This window comes from Gallus gallus, chromosome 1 (genome assembly GCF_016699485.2).
Source record: "Gallus gallus isolate bGalGal1 chromosome 1, bGalGal1.mat.broiler.GRCg7b, whole genome shotgun sequence".
Classification (NCBI taxonomy): domain Eukaryota; kingdom Metazoa; phylum Chordata; class Aves; order Galliformes; family Phasianidae; genus Gallus; species Gallus gallus.
In genome coordinates this window covers 33547268-33553936 of record NC_052532.1, presented here as the reverse complement: position 1 = coordinate 33553936, position 6669 = coordinate 33547268, and positions in this window count along the sequence as shown.

Below are 6669 nucleotides of genomic sequence, written 5' to 3'. Positions count from 1 at the left end.
ACAAACAATATTGTGGAAGGAAATTTTGAATTGATCTCCAGGTACATATTCCAAAGCTTCTGAAGTCATTTGGCACCTTTTTGCTGGCTTGAGAAAGTAACAGATCTCTGTATCTTTGTGAGTATCTGAATAATGTGAGAAGCTGCATTTCTTTTATTAACTTCCAGCATTATTTCATTACATGAATCATTCCAGTATGCAAACCTGTCATGAAAATTTACAAGCCTAGGCACACAGTCCTACTTGTCCTACGTTTTCTATAATGACAAGAACTAATAATATCTTACTCACACATAAAAAAGATCTGTTTGCCTTGGGCTAGCAGAATTTCAACTAGTTTGCCTTCCATTAGCTCTTCAAAAAAGATAGATATAATGAAAAAGCCCTCTGTCGCTTTTCTTTTCAGGAGTTCCTGTGTTACTTTGTGATTAGTTACTCCACAAACACTCTGAAAGAGTGACAAAAACTTACTCTGAGGTAGGAAGAGAGGGAAGGTATTCTGACTTGATGTCGCTTTCTAGAAAGGAATTCAGTGAAACCACATGCAGTGTTTAGAAAGCATTCTACCCAAAGTATTTCTCTCACTGCCAGAAACCTCATTTTTATTAACCATTGTTAGTATGGCAACTACAATTTTTATGTGATTGTGGAATTATTACTGTGGAAATGACTATTTGAAAGCTCATACGTTGCGCAGCTCAAGCTGTAGGTGTTTGCTGTGGTTAACTTTGCCAAGGGAAAATGAAGGAAATGCCTTTTGCAGAAAGCAGAGGTGAGGAGAAAATTACATTCTGATGAGAACAGTCCTCTGCTTCTCAATATTTTGTATTTTCTTTGCTGGGAAAAACAGATTTTCACCCCTCACCTCTGCTGCCAGTAGCTTGTTTGGTAAGAGCAAACCAGACATTAAATGGTAACCATAACGTCCCAGCTGAACCTTTCTGTCAGAGCAGAAGATGGGGACTGCAGCACTGGTGTGAGGTGATGCTGTTGCATCAGGGCTCTGGTTTCACCTGGCTTCATTCTTACCTCATACCTCATCTCATTCTCCTTTCCCATGCCCTGCCACGATACAATTTTCATGTTGCTCTTTGGAGTTGTTCAGATATTTTCAAAGTCTGACTCTTATGCGTGAGCCAAAGAGTATCTTCATCACACGCAGTTGTTTTCCATTTTTATTCTTGTCTTTCAAGATGTATTCCTGGTAGGTGAGTAGGGAGCAGATGAGAACTGAGACAAAAGATCCTATCTATCTAGCACTACACTTCCTTGTTGCTGTGTGGAGGTAAAACTGTGTAGGTCCCTTGGCATCCTGGAGGAGAAGGCATAAGATAGCTTTCGTAGCTCTGTTCTCTCGCTCCTCTTTCCTCCTGATATCAGCCATCTGAGAAGCAGAGCCTCTGTGTGGGATTTCCATCACGGTTGGCAGTGGCACTCTACTCCATAGACACAGAGTCCTGCTTCCCTTAGATCTTCCTTTGACACTGTGCCTCAGACAAATTACCCATCGCCGAGCCACAGTGGATCTCACTCACTATCCCCCTGGATTCCTGCCTTCCAAACTTGTCTTTCAGACTTGCTGTATCTGCAGACCCCTGCTTCTTCCAGCTCAGAGAGCCTGGGGTAGCAGTCATGGTGATCCTGTGACCGTGAGCCGGGGACTGGGCTCCTCTGTGTTTGGAAGGAATGGAGGGCTGAGTTCCAAACTGGATTCCAGCTGGGGAGATCGGGAGTCTTCTGAGGAGGATAAGGAAGGGGAACGATGATGATGGGGTTAGGCATGTCCAGGTCTAAATACCTCTCTGTGTGCTTTTTAGAAAGCAAGAAAAGCAGCTTAGATGATTAAAACTGAAGTCTCTTATTACTGAAAGTCATAAGAAAAGGTAAAAATACCAGAACCTATAATTCGGTTGTTATTTTTTTATCCCTCAAAAGGAAGAAACCAGAAATGACTTTGGGAAGAAAGCAGAGAATAAGTAGATAGTTATAATGTTCCAGATAGCGACAGAACCCAGAGAAGTAAAGCATATTAAGTGAGGCAAGGTCACATTTTTACAAATCCGTTTTGCATAATACATGACAAGGAAAGAAATGTGATTCAGCATAGTTGCTAACTTTAATGAAGAAGACAACACATATGCTTTAAATAAGGAACTCCTCAAGGTATAACGATAATTAGAAAGAGGCAGCTTTACCCATAGTTCTATGACAATGCTGTTAAGGATTATTGCACATCATATTTAGTCCACTGTACCCTGTAATTTTCTCAAAATGAAGAGTTATTTAAAGCTGTCTGATGATAAAATGATGAAGTAGAGGAGGAATACATTTTGAATTAAAATTTGGAGAAAGAGAGCAGCCGTGGACTGTTTCTGAGTGGGTGATCTTCTAAAATTTATGTACGGAAACACAGCGAAGTCTCCAATACATTTCTGCAAAGACCCACTGAAAGTCTCCATGCACAAATATTAACCTTTTGAAATGAGCGTTTAATATTTTCTTTGCTTCTCTGTGGTCCTTGGGGAAATTGTAATGAAGGAACACAGAGAGGAGAAAGGTGACTTTACTCTCTGCTGCTGCAAGACCTCCATAAACAACTTCAAAGCAGTAGGAAAAGGCTTTGTGCTAAGCTATTGATAAGTTTAGTGCCACTGTGTTCAAAAGGATCCTTCTGCAAGTTAAGCTTTTGCTCACAGAAGGGGCAAAAGTCTCATTTTATGTGTGTATCATTAATTATTGCAAATGCATGCAATAAGCTCCTTTTTCTTGACTCATACTGTGGGGACAAATAAGATAATTTTCCTCACAGTATCAGGTAAGAAAAAGAGACTGCTGTGTCTTAGCTAAAAGTTCATTAGGATATTAGTGTGGATTTCCCAGCTGAGCACACAGCGATATCCTTTATCCCAGCATCTTTTCATATTTTAGTAACTTCTCCCTGTAGTGGACTGAGGGAAGATAAAAAAACCCTTTGAGTTGAGTCTCATGAGTTAGATGAAGAACAGCTCCTCTTTGTCCCAAGAGCAGGTTACACTTTTCTCCTGCCCACTGTGTATTTTCCATTCTGATAGGTGGCTGCACCTCCATGGGCACATACCTGCTGTTCTTACTCTCCAGATGTGTTTATTCCAGGTCTGGAAATTCTATTCTTCTGACCATTCCTGGATCAAACTGTGTCTGGCCCGCCACACGTCTCTCTTGCTAGGTGTCACAGAGGACTGTGGTGGGAGGAGGGGAGGGGCCATGTTAAGGGTACATGAGCTCTCCAGTTGCTTGCACTGGGAGATGCATCTATCATAGCAACAGCCTCTGTTCTTGTTTCCCAGGTACAGGAATGGTGAGCACAGCAACATCTGTGTTGCTTTACCTGTCCAGCTGGTTTGATGCACAGAAGCTAAAGTGGCTCTGCCACATACAAACCTTCAGAATCTGCTGCATCCATACGGTTGGGAGTGTTGAACACGTGAACCAGTGCCATCCTCTTCTGGGCTACATGAGTTTTATGAGAAGGTAAAAGCAGCTGGCTCTTTTCAGAATAGGGCACAAGAGCGAGGCATAACACAGTCTGAAGCATTAGGCTGACTACATGCTGGTGCTCTGAGCTAACATGACAATGCAGATGTACCCAAAGCATCCCCAAATGTCTGGCTAAAGTCACAGACCTTTGGATGCAGCAGCACAGGCTTTCCTCATATGATCTGTGGCCTTTTGTTCAGTCTACAGGATGTCAGGGTACACACAGGCCACTGTATTTGCTGAGAGACAATGGCACAAAGCAGGCAACTGAAACATACTCCACATTTGAGGGGTAGTTCAGTGTGTTTTCAACAGGTTAAGTATCTGCAGTGCTTACATGGTCCATTCCTGAAGAGCTTATAGACAGGCCTGCATCAAAGTTGCTGTATGCTTGTGGGTGAAAATTAGCAGTCTCCACATGCGCAGACTAACCTGTACTTCAACTTAAAAACAGCACGTCTTGTGTCTGCATATAGCAGTTTATAGCCGGCTTTCTGGAAGTTGAGCTTCTGGCAAGATAATTAAAGCATTGCTCCTGATGAGCATCCTGCACTGTACTGTTAGGGTGTGAATGCAAGTGCTGAACAGGAGCATCTCCTGACCATGCAGTGTCCTTGTAAAAGTCAGGGCTGGAAGCCAGGATTTGGTAAACAAATGATTCCACCCCTTCTCCTTCTTGTAAATGGCCCAGACTCCCTACCTCGTTTCCAGTGCAGTGGTGTTACAGAGCTCTGCTAATTCAGCCTACATCTATTGCCACCTGCTGTCTTCTGGTTTCTGTTCTCTAAAGGGGAACGTGAGAATGCAGGGGTTATCCTCTTCCAAATCTTATTTCTGTGGATGGATCTGTAAGTTTTCTGACAATAAACAACAATTCAGCATTAATTTTCACTGACCAAGAATGCTGAGGAAGAACAGGGAAGATCAGAGAGGCCTGCTGCCCTTCTAAATCTCTCAGAGCAGTGTGCTGACCGACGGTCTCACCTCGTCCATCATCTTGTAGTATAAACACAGTGTAACAGGCATAAGAGGAATAGGAAGGAAGGAGATCTTTTATGTAGTCTTCTGAACTAATTGTTTGAAGCAGTTAAGAAAGGCAGCTCAGCATTCAAGCTGTGGGTGATTTTTTCCTTTCTTCTTGGCAGGGCTTGTTTTGATCACCTACCCTTAGCAAAGAACTGCATACGTTAATTAGGAACAAAATGTCATCTCACTAGAACAAAATGTCATCTCACTAGAAAACCACCTGCCATGTGGAAAGTTGTGCCGTGAAACAACGTCTACAGTGTGAATGCAAATTTAGCTGTCTTGAAAATAGAAGCAGAGAGAGAACTGGTGCCGTCAAATCACTTCAGCTTGTCAGCCCAGGCATGGAGTAGCAGTGCCACCACGTTCACTGCGTCCACTAGCCCAGCCTTCCTCAGCCTTCCAAACAGCTGCTGGACTCTTGCTTACTTGAACCCTGTGCTCATGAAATGAGGTATGAAAACATCTCTATGGTGTAAACTCCTTCTGCAAACACTGCTAAGGCCAAAGCTTTGCCTTGTGTGGCTTTGCTCTGGGTATGGGCCTGCCAGCCCTGTGCTGCAGGGGAGCCAGGGGCACGGCCTGGGGTGCTGCCATCCATGGGCCTGGGCTGCAAGGCAAATGCACTGAGGTGTGTCATGGGGAGATGACATGTTATATCCTGTCATGGTTTAAAGAGGAGCATTAATCTCTGAAGAAGGCTCGAGATGAGGAATATTTCTAAGGTGAGGAAACCTAACGGATTAGTCAGTTCAAGTCAGGCTCATCAGCTGAGGCCCATAACCGCCAGTTACAGAAGATGGTTTAATATTAAAAACACAAATAAAAGCATTGTTAAATATACTGTCACTAGGATTCAAGAAAAGCTTCTGAGCGTCGTTTCTGTCAGAAAAGATGAAATCCTTTTTCTTCCACTTCAGTGTGAGTTTACTTTCCCTCCCACAAATGTCATTTCAGAAGCCCTGCTGAGCACGAATCAAGTCTGAACGCACTTCAGTCCTATCTTAGATCTCCCTTCCTTTATTCTTTTATCAACATACTCCTGGTTATTCCAAAGCAGCTCAACTCTGGTGTTTTCTAGAAATCTTTGCTTTACTTCTTCTTCCCGTGACAGGATTAAAATAAGAATGGCTGAGGACATACAGTTGATGAGAAATCTAGGATCGGGTATTTTTAGAAGAGTCAAGGCACTATTTCCTATGGCAAACAGACTGAAGGATACACCGAGCAGCGTAATTGTATTTTATTTTAAGAAAGGTTCAAAAGTTACATGCAAATGAAGACCATTTGGCATTTTGATTAACTGATCTGGTTGGCTGGTAGGTACAGGAGCCATGTTTTGCCTGCAAAATAAAAGCAATTCCTCTGCTAACCTTTCAAGTTCCTTTTGATATTTCATGTGCAGCAGTGAATCTCACATACTACTGATTTCATGATGTTGTATAAAATCTGGGAATCTCAGTGCCAAACCAGAATGAAAACTAGTTCATCCTCACAATGCTGAATCTACAAGATACTAATACTAATACTAATACTAATTTCTTTTTCTTTTTTTTTTCTTTTTTTTTAGGATAAAGATGTAATTTCCAACATTTTATTTTAGTGCAATTAATATTATTATTGTCATAACCATCATTATTAATAATAATTACCTATTATTATTCACTGTGGCAACAGAATACATAGTTTCTAAACATTCTTATGAGGAGTGGCTGAGGGAACTGGAATTATTCAGTCTGGAGAGCTGGAGGCTCAGGGGAGACGTTATAGCTCTCTGCAGTTGCCTGAGAGGAGGTTGTGGTGAGGTGGGGGTCGGCCTCTTCTCCTGCGTGACAATGATAGGATGAAAGGAAATTGCCTCAAGTTGCACCAGGGGAGGTTCAGATTGGATTTTAGGAGAAATTTCTTCTCTGAAGGAGTGGTCAGGCACTGGAACAGGCTGCTCAGGGGGGTGGCTGGGTCACCGTCCCTGGAGGGGTTCAAGAAACATGTAGATATTGTACTAATGGACATGGTTTAGTGGGGAAATATTGGTGGTGGGTGAACGGTTGGGCTAGGTGATCTTAAAGGTCTTTTCCAACCTTAATGATTGTATGATTTAGTTGCAGCTCTGGAGACCTGACGTTC